The following is a 16,165-nucleotide window of genomic DNA, read 5'->3' on the forward strand; positions in this document are numbered from 1 at the left end:
GAGCGCCACGGGCATTCAGTTGTGATAATTATATTTCTGCAATGTTGGGATCTTGGACCATCATCTTTGCTATGCAGTTTCTGAGCATGCAGCACATGCGAGGAGACAGAAATCTCTGCTGCTCTTAGGTCGATGTTGTCACAGTTGATATTGGAAGCGTGTGAACTGCTGCATGAAGAAAGAGGACAAAGCTTTACGTAAACACTAAATCAGGGTACTGTTTATATATACTTCATTGATGCTGTTCATCAGATGAAGTGACTACTTTGATGGTATATTTACACCCAATTTCCCCTCCACAAAGGCCACGCACCCTTCAATAGAGCCATGCCTATTGAAAATGCTGGTGAGCTAGCTGAAAGCCTGCTCGTGTGAAACTGTTTGCCTCTTTTCTGCGGTGTGCTTTTGTAAACTGCACTGAGGGCGAGTGCTTGCTCTCTGCTGGAGAACGGGCCCTCGCTGATCCACAGCCATGCAGCCGGCCGCCATCAACCCAGCAGGAACTGTGCTCCCATGGAGGGGGAAGCAGACAGGTCGCCCGCTGTGACACGCACAGTCTCTGCAAAGAAGGAAGGGGGGGGGGGCTTCACTCAGATATAGCCTTAAAGAGACCTCCATACCCTTATGCCCTGTTACAACTTACATAAGGTGTCTGAAGTGAAATTCCCCATTCATTTTAGTCATAGACATTTTTTAAAACACACTTTTAAAGTTATTCTAGTGATTTATGGTTTACCATAGATTTCCAGATTATATATTGTGATCCCAACTTGCGACTTAAATTGTTTATTTTAATTGTTTCGAGCTAAATTTTACGTAATTAAATTTTTTAGCTAATATGCTAGTTCAACCATGGGCTAAAAACTACACCTTCCATGAAACCACAGCCTTGCTAGCTAGAGTGTGGCTCATCATCGCTATCAGTTAGCAGCAATGGTGTCGCTTAGCCATATTCTCATGCCCCATCTCCCAGCTCTTAGCTTTATCAACACATACATATAAGGCACACTCACAATCACACATATACATGTGCACATGGTTCTCCTTCCTGTGGTTCCCCCGCCTGGTCCCCGCTTCTGTTCTAACCTTTAATTATAAGGCTTCACATAGATCATGCCATATTCTACTAAATTGTTCCCTTTTATTTCTGTCCTCAGACATTGTCTTTTCTATAGTTATATAATATTTCATCATTCCCTTCCATGCCTGTATAGATGGGGTTTGTACATCTTTCCAATGCTTTAAAATACGTTTTTTATACACCGGGGTGGAGTACAGAACCTGCCACCCAATAGGCTACCTCAAATCTTCTGCAAAATGCATCGCATGGATGTTAAGCTAATCTCATTTTTACAAATACTAGTCATCCACTTCTGAATTTCTAGCCAAACTTTTTTAACTTTTTCACATTTCCAGAAAGCATGTATGAGGGTGTCTTCATGAGAACCACATTTTACACACAAAACGGAAGAGGAGGGGACGAATTTATGTATTTTAATTTTAGTATAATATATTCTTAAGCTTATATTGTATGAGTCACAGATTTTGCATAAATAGTGATTTTGTTGGTTAGATACAGACATTTTTTCCATTTCATATTTGTATCTGTGATATTAAAATCTTTATTCCAGTTATCGTATATTTTTTGCAAGGAGTAATTATCTACTTGTGCTCCTATTAAATAGTTATATACCTTACCAATCAATTTATTTTTTTTCTCCAGTATTCATAAATAATCTCTCAATAGATGCTGGGTCCACATCATAGTTTAATGCAAAATTCTGTAATGACCAGCTTTTCAGTTGTAAATGTCTAATTGTTTCTTCAGCTAAATTTGTTTTTAAGCTGTTCAAATGACAAAACATTATCCATGTCCCTATCAATACAATTCAAATCCACATGAAGTGCCTCAGCTGGGAGGGAATTTGACTCAGGTGTGAATGTCACTTTCATTTCAATATTTGTGTGTGTGTGTGTGTGTGTGTGTGTATGAGTATGAATGTGTCCATGTATTTCCGCATGTGCGCCCCTTGCGCGTACATACATGTATGTGTGTGTGTGTGTTCACATGCTCATTTGCCTGTGTGAACATGTGTGTCTGTGTGTGTGTGTGTGCGAGTATGTATATGCATGAGTGCCTGTGTGCAAGTGTATTTGAATACATAACGCTGACAGGCGCACTGACTTACTGTGTCAGAATGCAAATCTCTCACTTTTTCACAGCTCTTAATTCATAAGCTATTTCTGTCCCACCGCCCCCGGGCTTGTTGTATCGATGTTTTATGTTAGTTCTTTCTCTCTGTCTCCCTGTTTCTCTCTCTCTAAATTTACCAAAAGCAATGCTTCTGCTTCAGAGAAATGAGTCGTGTTTCCTGTTCGTACCATTTGCGCAAGGCCTTATTTTGACTGTGGGTGAAGTGATAATGCTCTTATCAAAGCGTCTGCCTATTTATCTCCCCACTTTTACTGACATACCTCCACATTAGAAATGTCAGTAGGTGGACTGTGGAGCCGTGGGCAGGAGGCGAATGAAACCATTTTCAATGGCGCGTGGCTTTTGCTCAAAAGGTCATGGCTGTCTCACTAATTGAAGAAAGAGCTGCAATTGTTCTTTTTGTCTCTGAAATAAAAAAGTTCCGCTGTGCTCCTTCCATTGTTCTCGCAAGTCTGAGCGTAAGTGTTTACATTCTGAATAAACTAAAATTTGGCTTCAAAATGTGTGTTCACATTCCCTCTTAGTGTCAGATTGTTTATTATTATCATTATTATTATTATTATCCTAAGATGTCCAATATGCTATTTATTGCAGCTCTGTCTTTAAGACGAAAATGAAAGCACAGAGTTCAAGTGTCTTTAAATGCAGTTATTATAAATAATCTCTCTGTACACATCGGAGCTGATGTACTATAATGCACCATAACTGCAATAATCTGTCTGCACACATGTGAGCTGATCCACTTTGATTTACCTCATCTGTTTTGTCAAAACAACACAAAGCCTTTAAGAAGCTGAATTATTACTATTGGCTCACTACAGACTAGTATACCCGTTTTTAATTGTGTTAGCTCTAAGTTCCACATTAAAAAGGGAAGTAAAGGAATACAGTAAGTCATAGGGCCAAATTAAAGTTTCAGACTGTAAAGTTAGACCAGCACAAGGACAAACTCCTGATTCAGAAGAAAGAAATTTCCAGAGAAATGCAATCTGTGACATTTGTTGAGATGACGAGATGACAATTGAAAGCTCTGTACTGTATGCAGAAATATTGCCATTACTTTGATTTGGTGTATGAGAACGGGATCACACCTAGCCCTCAGGTACATGTCATTGATCCCTTTTTACATCAGAGCAAGAGGTGGAGAGGGGAAGAGATGAAGATGTTCGTAGGAATGTTGGGTTAACAGCCACAGTACTGTAATCACTGAGGGAATGCAGAAAAACAAGAAGATTTGCCCTGGCAGAATTCAAAACTAACTTATAAAATATGAAAGGATAAATATGAACCCTCAAAAGGAACAGGTCATTTCCATCACTTTTTGAACAATCAACGTGAACATGGATAGCCAGTTAAATTGTATAGATGACACCCTCTTATTTTGAGAATGAAGCCATTCAGCTAATTATTAATAACTTGTTTAATGACAGAGGATAATTTGCAGATCAACTGACAGATGCTGTAATTTTTTTGTAAAATGTTTGAACCTCTCTGGGAGGAAAGGTAATTAGCAATGGAGTGATTGACATATTTAGTCATGTGTGATTAAACTAATTGTGTGTCTGCTGTAATGTGAAATGATTACTGGGTGCACCGCGGTCTCTTTCCTCTGACATAAAGGTGGATGAGTTCATAATTAGAGATGACCAAATGAACATGTTTCGTGCTGTAGTTTTCTTGTCCAAATATGTTCAATTCACACCTCAAGACTCACTTTCTCTGTGTTGTCCATTTTAACATTTGTATTCCTCAGTGCGAATATGACAGCCTGCTGTAAGCACTTCTGTAAGTAAATGCTAGTTTTTCTTTCTAATGGTTATTACATTATATTACATGTGCTTTGCAGACACTTATCCAGAGCAACCTCCATCACAATAGAACATAAGTGTATCCATTCAAATTTAAACAAGCAACAATGTCAGACCAGGTTAATAACACTCCCAGACCAGTGAGAGTGATCTTAACACTATTCAAACAATACCACAAGTCAGCTTGTGCATTCTGACATAAACTAAGTATACTGTGGTACAACAGTCCCTAGAACACAGTACACATCACAGTACTACACACAAAATAAAGGTAGTAGGTGTTAGGGGGTAGGGATTGAAGTGGGACCACAAGATGGCTAGTGATTCCGCTGTCCTAATCTCCATGGGGAGTTCATTCCACCACTGAAGGATCAGTACACACAGGGATTGTGTCTAAGAGGAGCGACCCCATTGGGTTGGGACAGTCAGTTGCCCTGTAGGTACAGAGCACAGCAATCTTGATGGAAAATAAACCATTCCCTACTAATAATCAGTATTATTCTGTCAGGTGGTGTGCTGCTTCAGATGCCATTTACTCACTTCCAATGTAAATTAGAAAACACCATTTTTTCAACTTGTGATAAAATTTGCACAAAAATGTAATAAGCATGAGATTTCCCCCTCAGCTCCCAAATTCAGTGGTACGTTGAATCACATCTTAAAAGTGCAAATGTTCGCTCATGTGAATCTGAAGCTTCAGGAGGAAATAGTAAGCATCTCTAGGTGAGAAACTGTCCTTGAATCACAGCATGAGGGAGCAAAGAGCGATATGTTTAATCCTGCTTTGTAGAAGGGGCTACCAAACACCCCCCCCCCCCCCCCCCCCCCAAGACACACACACACACACGTGTCCTTCTCTCCCTCACAACGGTCTCTGTGGTCACATGGTGACACTTTGCGACCCATGTCCCTCTGTGCGTGGCTGTAATGACATGGAGAACACAGAGGCTGCTGGCCCTCGCTGCGTTTTTGTCACCTGGGGCCTTTGGAGGAAGGAGTGAAAATGGTTTCTAATTATGCCTGGCTTCCTGCTGTGCTTGTGGAAAAACACAACCTCAGCGCTCATTATTTGATGGGTGGTGGGGGGGTGGATAGGATACCATCCTCGTGACAAAAGGTATGACCACACCAATGCATGACATGTAACTTTCCCCCTTATCAGGGACACATCTGTCATTGTTCATCTTGGGATCATCTCATCGATAAGGTACTCTTTCCTATACGTTTTTGTTTCATGGATGTATCATATTTTAAGTTAACTTCAGTTTCCATAGTCAAGCACAGATTTTCAGATGCTAACACAATCTAAAACAGAGCCCTAATAATGAGTAGGCCAGTGTTTCTCAATCCTACTCCTGGAGGCACACTGTCCTGTATATCTTCTATCTATCCTTGCTGCTTGATTAAATCAGGTGTGGTCAGCTAATCAAAAGTGCCACTGATGAGTTCAATCAGGTAGGTAGAACAAGGATAGATAGAAGATATGCAGGACAGTGGGCCTCCAGGAGCAGGACTGAGAAACACTGGAGTGGGCTAGCCTCATAAACAGCATGTTGTTGGTGTCCTTTAACATTGTGTGCACACAATCCCACAGGTTGCATTTGAATTTTATGATGACTAAAATTTGTTTTCAGTATAATGCAGTTTTATGATACACTAAAACAAGACACTGAATCCGCTACCGGTTCAGCCATTTAAAATGGCATATGGATAATGTCACTGTATTGCCTTGGGTTTTATTTGCCTATCAGTCCATTCAAAGAGTGGTACTGCAGTCTGGAATGTTGGTCTCCATAAGTAAATTTCCCTTTTATGTCTACAGTATATATTGTTGGATCTCTGCTTAAATCTATCTCATGAGTTGAATCCACCATCCACGTCAACTCCACATAGCTCCACCTCATAATATTTCCATGAGGTGAAGCTGATTATTTATCCGATGAAAATAATTAATCAAACACATCATTCTCCTAAAATTGAGTAGTACATGTGTACAGTTCCACTGTTGACCTTTGGCAAAGTGTGCTGAAGTCAGCTCACCTTCTCTTTGTGGTCAGAGACACCACTGCTGCTCCTCTCTTCCCTTCCCTACTTCTTCCCTTACAGGATGTGGCATTAGCTGCCACTGAGAGGCCAAGTCAGTGAAGACAGTAAAGTAGAGGAATAGAGGCAGAGTTGTTTTTTTTTTTTCAGGAAGCTTAACACAGACAGAGAGTTTTGTCTTGCTGCCTGTCTACTTCCTGTCTGACCTGAGGTGACTGTGGCTGGGGATTACTGTGAAGACGAGGATGGGGGGAGGGGGGGTTGAGAGTGTTGTTGTGGTGTGGGGGGGGGGGGGGGGGTGGGGTTATCTCTGCCACCAGCAGTCTGGGGAGATACAGCATTTATGGAGGCGTCTGCAGGAGAACGGGATTATGGGTCGCGCGGGCTTATGCTCAAGAGTTTATCGAGCGGAGAGAGAGGAGTGAGACGGAGCGACTGCAGGCAAAATACCCCAATAACACTCAGCAGGAGAGACACCCAGTTTCGACGGCGTGAAAACACGCAGTGCCCTCTCCTCCGGATGGCTTAAAGTCCTGTCACACTCCTCTGGAACTGAAAAAGCTTCATCCTATTGCATTTAGGAGGCTCTGGGAATCCCTGCGGGAATGGACATTGGAGTCTTTAATCATTCATTTTCTGATTTACCCTTTACTGAGTCCACACATCTATTCATAAGTAATGTGCAAGTAATGCATTTTTCCCTGTCTGCATTCTAATGTTGTTTCTTCCCCTAAAGCCTTGCTCATAGCAATCTGAAACCACAAAGACTTTAATGTAGAGTCTAGCTGGATAATAGAAAAGCTTTAATACGTACTCAGTTCATGGTTATATTCCTATTGTATGCCTGAAAACCCACCTCTCTAATGCATGCTGACTGCCAATGCCAAAGGGTGATCAGTCCAAAACAGGCAAACTTGTCCAAGCAGCACTGTCAAGGGATGTGATCCTCCTTCTGTCTTGACACCAGGGCAGCAGTACAGCGCTCTCAAACCTGGAGGGCTCAATATGACTTCATACATCATTTTAAATATTCAGGTGCAGCATTGCAGGTCATTTCACAGTGGAATAATGGAATAAGTACCAAAACAACAAGCTGCTTGGATTTCTGAACTCCTCCCTCATTCGCCCTCCCCGCACACCCCCACTCTACCATTTCAGAAACGCAACCCAGAACCTCAGGGGTGCAGTGATAACAGGTCATTTTGATCCAAAATGGATGCCCATGATGTAAACAAGACTAAGGAGACCCCTATGAATTCATCTATAGGATCTCAATACAGAGATGTTGCTTCACTGAATTAAATCCTTATTCTGAAAGTTAACCAACAAGACTCTCTTTGAGGCACATGGAGGCATCCATTTTCCAAGTGTATGTCATGCTAACGTTTTCCGAACAAAACTGTCCTATGTTCAGACTTCATCGCATGTCTCTCTCTTGCTATATCATCATAGTGGCTATGCATGGCTTTGCATTTTGACTGCCATGCTGCCATTGCATTGATTTGTCAGTACATTTCATTACATTTACATTACATTCTTGGTATTTAGCAGACACTCTTATCCAGAGCGATTTACATGAGTTACAATTACAGTCATCCGTTTATACAGCTGGATATTTACTGAGGCAATTGTAGGCTTGTAAGTACCTTGCCTAAGGGAACAGCTGCAGTGCCCACTGGGGAATTGAGCTGGCAACCTTGTGGTTACAGCTCCTGCTCCTTAATCTTTATGCTACACCGCCGCCTACATTTCCTGTAGCAGCACATGACCAATAAAATCCAACCAGAAGCACATATACAGTATATGTGGCTAAATCTTAAAAGTACACTCAGCCATGGAATAAGCTTCATGGACTCCATTGACTTCATGGCTATGAAATCACTATAGTGGTACCATCAATTCCAAAGCAGTAGTGGGCGGGTTTTCCCTTAGGTGGTGTTACACCATTAGTGGGATACACTGGATACAGGTACTGAGGAGTTTTGGAAGAGGTATCAAAAATTCCTTCAATCACTGATCCTAGAGCAGCATCCATCTTTTTAAAAAATATAGATATATGGAAAATATAGATAATATGGATATATTTTGAGGGTTAAGGGTGAGTATGCTAACAGTTGTTTATTTTGGGGGGGGGGGGGGCAGAGGGCAGGAAACACAAGGCAATGGTAGTCCTCGTTGGCTGCTTCTTATGCTGAAGTTCAGGGGGGCCACAGCAAAACTGTACTTTGTGGACATCAGCAATTGTGAACATTCCAAACCCATAGGAACAGCAAGCCCACAGTGGAATTACAACTACATAGGTTCTTGGAAATCAGAGAAACACTACAATCACAGATAAACTGCAAAACAAAATGCCCAGATACCTGAACAAAACGTCAGTGTTTTTGAGCCTTAGCTCCTTCAATCAAGGATTCTGTCTCAACGTCCAGCTTGCTTTGGTTTTGGGCTCCATGTACACCGCCTTTCCCCCAGCTAGGCACACAATGCCGGAAAACAGTGACTCATTTTTTGCTACATGTCTGCAGAATAGTGTGTTCTGTGGAAAGGGAAGATTGCCTTTTCTGGTGACCTTTGAGGTCTAAAAATCTGAAGGTCAGGCCATGATCTCCGTATCAGAATGAGAAAGTGTCCTAATAAAGCAGGCTCCTCGGTAGAAAGGGCAAAATAGCCAGTAAGCTGTTTTTTACCCAATGACAAATTAATGGCCCTCTAGACTAGCTTCATTTGTCACAGCCAAAGTAAGCAATGCATGGGGTCTCCTTAGGAAATCTCCAGGGGTTAGCAGCTTAATGAGGGACCCTCATCGATCACAGTGTAACCTGCTCCAGCAGAGGAGGCACTCAGCTCTTTACTTCAGTCCAGAACGGGATGTAAGATGTGCTTAAAAACAACACTTATTCACAGTGATCTGAGTCTGTGTGCTAGGCTACTGAAATGCCATTCCAAACAGGCCCATTGGTGGCTGTGTGCTAGAAAGGGGTGGGGACAATTTCCATGAAACTTACTTTCACCAATTAAAGTGTAAATTAAATTTATTCAAGCTCACCCTTTTCATTTGAGAAAAAAAGCTTTCCTTCCTCTGTCTCTCTCTCTCTAGACACTGGTGTAAACAATGGTGTTAAAAGATGTGCAATGTGTTGTCTTTTTTATCCATTTAAATTCAATTACATGCATGTTAAAAAATACTAGATAATTACATTACAGTTAACATACTACAGTACTGAAATAAGGCCACTCTCATTGATGAGCAGTCTGACTGCTATTTGTATACTATTTGGTTGGATTTGGATTTGAAATTCACAGCATTTGTTCCCAAACAGGAATATTTCCCTCACTGTCATAAAGAAGGCACAAAAAATTCTCCAGAGTAGAATGTTATGATGAAGCCTAAGTTCCATATCATAAATAAAACCAATGAATAAAAAACATATGCTGACTCTATACAAAAATATAGAGTCAGCATACTCTATACAGCTGACTCTATACAAAAATACACAGTCTGCAGATGAAAGTGCCTTCTCTCATTCTCTGCAAGTGCATGTTGTCTGATCACCTGTTTGCAGCGTTATTCCATTGATCAGAGAACAGGTAGGCCGGCCTTCTGGAAGAGGGCACCTGGCCATTCGCGGAGGAGTATAGCCTAGAGAAGAGAGTCCCGGTGGGACTAGCCAATTAACCAGCTGCACTGACTGTGTGGCTAACGAGGACCAGAGGACGGCAATTCCGGTTCCACGGAAGACGGGAGTCGCACCGCCTTCACTCTGCCGGTGTGGGCCTGCTCCAGCCCTTCGTTATCTCCTGGGAAGAGCAGAGACAGAGCGGGCCCGAACACCGAGGAGCCGCTCTTGTTGTTAATCCTGGCTTTCACACTTCAAATGCGCCGCATACCAAGGTGTGAAGCCCTTGTGAGTCCACCAAGCTATTCATTACCAGCAACTTAAAGGTCACCTAGAGACTGGAAAAAAAGAACAATAACCAAGGTAAAGTGTGTGGCTGGATGTTCCATGCAGTTATGGGGTGTACTCACACTATGCGATCCGTACCATGCCCGAGCACATTTGACCCCCAAAGTCCAGTTCGTTTGACTAGTGTGATCGCTCCGTACTGTGCCTGGGCCCAGCTTGAAGAGGTGGGCTTGGGCATGGTTCAGTTGGACTCAGGCACGGTAGGCATCAGCGTGATCGCTAACCGCGCCCAAGCACGGAACATTTAACAAATATATCCGTTATAGCAACAGTTAGCCGGATATCTGTTAGTTACATACCCAGTCATAATAAATCCTTTAAACCATCATTTGATTAGCTAGCTGACTTCCTTAAATATAACAAGCTGGCTACCTCCAAAATGATCTTTGATTGGTTAGTTCTGTAGATCTATACCTAAAAATAACTCTGTGGATCCCCACATTAGCTTGATTACTAGCAAGCGAAGTAAAACTAGCCATACTTTACGTGGCGATGTAGGCATTGCTGTTGTCAGGGGCTTAGTCAGAGTATCATAAATGAAGCAGCCAACCTGTTTAAGTAGCTAGTCTTCAGCAAGCGTTCAGATAGGTAGCCTGTTTGCTAACTAGCTATGTTTGTCAAAGCTATTGCTAGATAGCTAACGTTAGCTCCCCAGCCAATTAGCATTGATTATGCAATGCAGTGATTTTCATTTAATCGTGCTGCACATATAAGAAGATTTTTACGGAGGCAGCTGACGTTGAGGGAGGAATTTGGAGATTTACTTGCCGACTATAATTCACGTTCATCAATAAGGTGAAAACCAGACCCATTATTAACCCAAATATTCTTGAATAAAGTGAAAAGTGTACTATCCAAGTAGTAACAGAAGATGTTTGTTGTTGTAATGTTGGAAGTAGCGCACACACAAGTAGTAGTCCTAACTGGTTAAAATTAGCTAACATTATTGTGATTAGGCTACTGTAATCTGACACAAAATATTGGTCTGTCCCTTAGCATAATTACTGAAACGTCAGCTGCCTCCGTAAAGATCGTCTTGTACGTGCCGCACGATTAACTGAAAATCGCTGTGTTGCATAATTGATAAATTTATAAGGCATATAAGAGAGCCATGTGTCACCGCGCCCAAAACGACTCCAAATAAGTATAATCATGCACTCCATCCATTGTGCGAGAGCACTTTTATTCAACACAAAAAATCACATCGTGATGACGTAAGCGTGCTCAGGCCCGGAATGTTAAACACAATGTGAGCCAGTGGGCGAGTGGGGAGGGGGGACAATCGTGCTTGGGCACAGTACAAGGTAACCGGGCCTAGTGTGAGTACGCCCATAGACAGCCTTATGAGGGTCATATACTTTCTGTGGGTTAGCAATGGCCAACCAGACACTTGGGTTTCATTTTGTCAGACTTTTAACTGTTCCAACAAATCTCAAAAAAATTATTTCAGGCTCAACCTGAATATTAGGGTGAGAAGGGGAGAGACACCTGTGGTATTTCTGTAAAAGACAGCAAAGGTTATAAAGAAAGAATCAATTTGTATGGATTTCCCTGCATTGTGGTGAGATAACGAACCTGCACAGCCACAGGAGAATTGCACTAGAGCATAGCAGTAGACTGTAGGACCAGGGGGACAGCACTTGCCACACAAACGGATCGCTGACGCAAAACATCCAAACCGGAGGAAAATGGGGAAGAGCACCAATAGCACAGATAAGGGGATGCTATAGTGTGTCCATGAGACACATAATGAAAATTTCGGCTTAGCAGCAACACCTTGCCGACTCTCATATCCTCGGTTATCAGTGAGAGAGGGCCGTAAAGGGGGCGATAAGTTTCTGAACGCTCGGCTTCTCCCCGGTGCAATTATCTGCAAGGAGCAATCCCCCCACCCCTGCGCACACCCAACCACTGCCGGCTGCAGTGGGCCGTAATCGGAGATACCTCGGCACTCCAAAGAGCCTGACCCAGCCCTCCTCAGAGGCTTGGCCAGGACGAGACCACGTCTCCTCTCCCCTCATCTGGATCATGACTGCAATCTTGCCTCGCGATCATCCCAGAGCAGTCAGCTGAATGACTTCAGGGATCTGGAAGCAGTCCCTGGAGTTATTCCACTCCCAGCCAAGCATAATGATTGGGTGACAAAAATCCCCCGCCCCACACGGGTGCTTTTGTAATGTCTTGAGTGGTGTCCATTACCCCAGGAGCTCTTAGTCAGTGAGTTTGACAAAGAGATGTTTGTCATCCAGAGGACCAAATGGAGAGTGAAGATAAAGAACAGGAGGAATTTCTAGTTTGCTCGCAGTTTCCCACAAATCAGTTAAAGATACCCCCCATCCCCCCTCATACTTCACTAGTTTAAATGCAAAATAATGTCCTGATATCGTGTACAAACAAGCTCCATTTCTTTCCTCTGACGTATGGTGCATGGAAATTTTTTCAACATTTGTTAATATCTCTCAGAAAACTGCCCAGGGCCAAAAAGCGTTTGATAAGGCTTGGATGTCAGGATGATGACAAGCTTAAATTCTCCTCATACACACAGACTCCAGCAAGTTTACTGCGCTCTTGTTAGCTGAACAAAAGCAAGTGTGCTGTTTGCGGAGATAAGGATTTGGTAAGCGAACGGTGGCAAACGTAATGTCAAAGTTATTAAACGCATTCATGCAAATGACAGCTGAGAGCGGAGATCCCTCCCAAAAAGGCAATAATTACAGACAGGGAGGGAGAGAGACAGACAGGGAGTGGAGCTACAGTGCCTCGGCTGGCACAGGCTCAGTGTATTCTCAGCATCTCCGCTGCTGCTGTTTCTACGTGTGGCATTTCATTTTGTACGAAATCACAGAAAAATCAATACAATCCCATGAAGCTGAAATCCAGACGCTGGTCCAGCTCATTCGGGTTGGGGAAGAAACATTAATCTTAAAACCCAACCTGGGAGAATCATAGGCCACTCAGCGAGTCTTAAAACATTAATAGACGAACAGAATGATCTATGATTTAATTCGGTGTAGGTGGTGCCAACATTCTACACAACTGCCGTGGGACTGCAGATGGTTGGGGGGGTCTACATATTGCCAAGTCATCTTATATAGCCCTAGGACTTGCTCCATAATAAGGTGGGTAAAAAAAATATGTAAGCCTCGCATAAGGGACTGTGAGACAGGTCAGTAATTTCTTATCACATGTGTATTGAACGCAGGTTGAAAAATAAAGCATCACTGAATCATTTTTAAAACACGACATTCTAATATATTACAGCTAAACACAATGGTTTGTCTTGCAAATAAAATTGTCAGGTTAAATAAACAGGCAGAGCATAGCTTACATTTTCAGTTTATGGAAAAAGTAGTCTAATAATCTAATGTCTGTGAAATAGTTTCCACTGATTTTCAAAGACAAACTGACAATTGTTTTATAGCATAGCTACATAGTCATGGATGTGTTTCTGATATTTTTTAATTTGCTTCAGCAGTGAAACAGTGTTCTGCATCAACACGATAGTTTAAGGCTTCTATTAATGATCATGCTTTCAGATGCAGGCCAGCCAGTGAGCATCAAGATGATCTTAAATGATACTTCCTGCTGTTAGTCACCTATTCATCACATCACTGCTCAAGCAAGCAAAATTACATATTACGACTGGTGGCCATGATGTAGAGTGACAAACCAAACATGCAAAAGCTATTAACAGCAAGTGTTTCATCCTCGGAGAAGCCAAATAATGTTATAATATTACTGTAATATTTTTTACGCATACAGAAGATCCTCAACCTTCACTGACAAACCTGTCTTTTTTGCATTGGGAATAAATCACCCTTTTGTGTGTAAGTCTGTTATCGGTACAGTACAGCATTCTTGGATTTCCTCATCCACCGGGATCTCAAGAAAATATTTCCCCGGTGAATGGAGGGAATCTCATCTATTCACAATTAACCTTCGCATGCAAGAGGGAAACATCTGCCCTGGTGAAAAACAGGAATATACAATGTGTGCATGTGGATTACTGGAATGGAATAAGGGATCAGAGCATGAGACACGAATGGCAAGTACAACATTGCATTTCACCTTAAAACAAATGATGTACAATACTACAGTGAACTACTGTTTTGATGGGGTTTTTATTGCTATTATTCTTGTGAGTTATTTATCTATTTCTCCCAGCGCGATGGATGTTGTCACTGTCTGTAATGTGATGTTCAAATCTGTGTAGGGTTTGAACAAGATCACAAGCAAATGGACAAATGTAGCTCAGCAGGGGGCTGGGAATAGCACAGTAAAGTGTAGGGTCAACGGCACTACGCATCTACTGTCATTCCTGCTGTCATTATTACTGTCATTTGCTTTTAAGACATGTTGACGTGTGGGTGATCTATAGAATGACTATAATCTCTAATAGATGGAATTCCGGTCTAGGTGGCCATTAGGATGCAGGTGGGTTGAGCATACTGATGTGACACACACATACGCAGTTACATATAACACAGTCACATTATACAACAGACTCAAACACACAAAGTCACATATAAACCAGACTCTTGGTCACACATGCACACACATACACATGGACGCACACAGACACAACTAACAGAAACAGTCACTCACACACACAGGTCACACAGGCACATTCACACTCACACACACACACACACACACATAACACAGACACTCAAACATAAACACACATGTAGAGGCACAAGTAACACAGACACACATAAACACACACACACACACATAAGAGACACTCAAAAATAAACACACATGCACACACACTACACACAAACACACACACATGCACAAACATACAAATAACACAGACACTCACACATAAACACACACAGGCACAAATAACACACAAACACATAAACACACACAGTGGCACAAATAACACATGCACTCACGCACACATACACCTGCGCGTATCTCAATTTCCTTAGGAGCCAGCTATTGCCACCCCGCCCCGCTCCCTGAAAGATTGGACAGCTTGTTGATGCCAAAAGTGTTCCTGAGATAAGGATTTCAAACTAAGAGCGAATAGAGATAAAATGATTTAGATGCTTAAAGCAAACACCCAAAGCCGAATCTATACAACTCTGACAATTTGTGCTGGAGGAGTGGATGATGAAGCGATTGAAATGAAAAGCTTGTGTAAAGGCAACGATCCACGATGATAATCCTCAAAGCAACACACACCTGCACAAGCTCAGCCGGGACTTGCAAAGCACAGAAAAAGGATGAGAACAGAAAAAATCAGAATTATGAGGAGAAGCAAAGGGTTAAAACTGCAACAAGCAATGTGAGTGGGCTATGACCGGCTGACTTTTGTCAGCTCTGCTGTCTGAAGATTTGCCACAAAAAGGTGAAGTGGAGAAAATTGCTTTCATCTTGTACTGTGGCTGTGATTCAGTCCAGGAGGTAGCTCGCACCAGACTTTTGCTTAATTGGGAGGTCAGATGAGCAAGAAAATCATGATGATGATGATGATGATGATTTAAAAGTAAAACACTGCATGATGCTTAAAATATAAGCAGAGACATTCCAGTTAAGTTTGTCATTATAACCCAGCCAGAGCTGTTTCACCCTGCAAGATGTTTTTAATGTATTATTATTTTTATTAGGAGGAGAAAAAAATACTGTGGACTGTATAGTCAGTCAGCCCTTAGTCATATGAATAGTTACCTGGATTGAGACAGACAGATTGAGCCAGGACACAGGGGTAGGCCCCCATATTCTTTTGGCAAATAGCATGGGACCTAGAATGCCCACGTTGAGTCTGGACCTTGAATTAACATCTCACCCAAAGACAGAGTACAATTTCCCGTTCAATGTATTGGGGAATCAATTTTACCTGATGAATATGGAGGAGTGCCCCCTACTGGCGGAAAACACCACTTCCATCTGCAGTCATGTTTTCCACAGAGGTTTCCTTACTAAGTGCTAACCTAGCCCAGACCCACCCAGCCTCTGTTGTTTGAAAGAAAAAGCACAAAGTGTGGTGAATCTGCTCTGAACCATATAGAACTTTAAATCTGTTTACTAATTTGTTTATCTTATCTCAGCTATTATTTTCAGCACACACTGATGTTTTATACAGGACATTAATCAACATTAATCATGCATGAGAGCCACAAACT

This window comes from Megalops cyprinoides, chromosome 22 (assembly GCF_013368585.1).
Source record: "Megalops cyprinoides isolate fMegCyp1 chromosome 22, fMegCyp1.pri, whole genome shotgun sequence".
In the NCBI taxonomy this organism is placed as follows: Eukaryota; Metazoa; Chordata; class Actinopteri; order Elopiformes; family Megalopidae; genus Megalops; species Megalops cyprinoides.